This window comes from Cariama cristata, unplaced genomic scaffold (assembly GCF_000690535.1).
Source record: "Cariama cristata isolate BGI_N322 unplaced genomic scaffold, ASM69053v1 scaffold17090, whole genome shotgun sequence".
Classification (NCBI taxonomy): domain Eukaryota; kingdom Metazoa; phylum Chordata; class Aves; order Cariamiformes; family Cariamidae; genus Cariama; species Cariama cristata.
The window spans coordinates 5,650-6,878 of NW_009593107.1; the positions used below are offsets into that span (position 1 = coordinate 5,650).

Sequence of the window (1,229 nt, forward strand, 5' to 3'; positions counted from 1 at the left end):
ATTTCCACCAATACATCAAGGCTGCATAGTCGGGAACCAGTGCGTATAATGCACAACATGAATAAACTCTCTGGGGAGTTAATCTATCTTGTTTTGGATTGCTTATTGGGACCTGCTATGCTAATTAAATTGATTTAAGAAAAGGTTATCATAGACAACAGACACTTTAGGGAGAGTTAATAACAGTTATTCTAATGTAACATTCCTGTAGACAAGACCTTTATTTGACAAAAGAAATGTAGTATGGAAAGGAAAATAGCCAAGGACACATCAGGATGGCCAACAAATTAACAGGTATTAAAGAAATTAGTAAGAAATTAGCAGAGTCAAGGACAGCACTTACATTAGTGGGAGCTGTGTTTATTGTGGACTGATAATTGCTGCTTGCTGCATGTTTCAGGGGAGAAACTTGTAATTACATTGATTCTTTAATTCATCACTCATGGTTTGACTAGTCACAGCTACAGAAAACCAAAGTGTATCTGGGTTTCTTCATGTCACATCTTGGAAAGTTTGACTATATGCCATCTGTTTTTACTACGTGGCATCCATAGCCTCTGCGGTAATTAAAAATAAACTAAACAAATAGTTGAAAAACTCAAAGCAAACAATAGTTCAATGCACTTGCTCCTGTTAAGAGGTCAAGAGGAGCAGCAAGCACAAAAGCACCGAATTTTTACTTCTTCAGAGCATGTACCACACTCCTTGATGTCAACTGCAATTCAGACCATGTGCCCAGGGCCCAATACAGAGTGTATGTCTGCAGGCTGAAGTAGACAAGGCTGAGAAAGTACTGGTCTGTACATTTTAGCCATGAAAGATGCTCTCAGCAGCTTTCGCCAGGGGTAAAGACCGAGTCTTCCTGGGGAAATCATTGACTCAACCAGATCCATTTAGGTGAAGAAATGAGATAAGGACAAACAGATTTTCAACAAATTCGCCTCACTCAGTATATGGTTTTGTTGTTTATGACTACATTGAATAACCCTCTTACCCCACCAGTTTTGCTGAATGTTATTATTGATAATTAATGAGGCTGATTATTACTTATTCAGTACTTTTGCTTTGTATAATTAGGCTTGAATATCAAACTGAGTGCCCTTTCCTAAAACTAAGCAAAGCTGCTAACAACCTCCCACACTTGTTGAACACCTAGTCCTTAGTTATACTGTAACTAAAAAGAAGACAATGATACTTACATTTTGCATACTATAGCAACAAGCAGGAAT

General features: G+C 37.8%; 1 protein-coding gene across 1 annotated transcript in view; it reads right to left on the bottom strand.

Moving 5' to 3' along the window:
• The window catches only part of IL5RA (interleukin 5 receptor, alpha), a gene marked incomplete at its 3' end in the record, with an annotated part of 13,631 nt that overhangs the window by 3,884 nt on the left and 8,518 nt on the right, over nt 1-1,229 (bottom strand). The gene's annotated exons all lie outside the window — the stretch shown is intronic.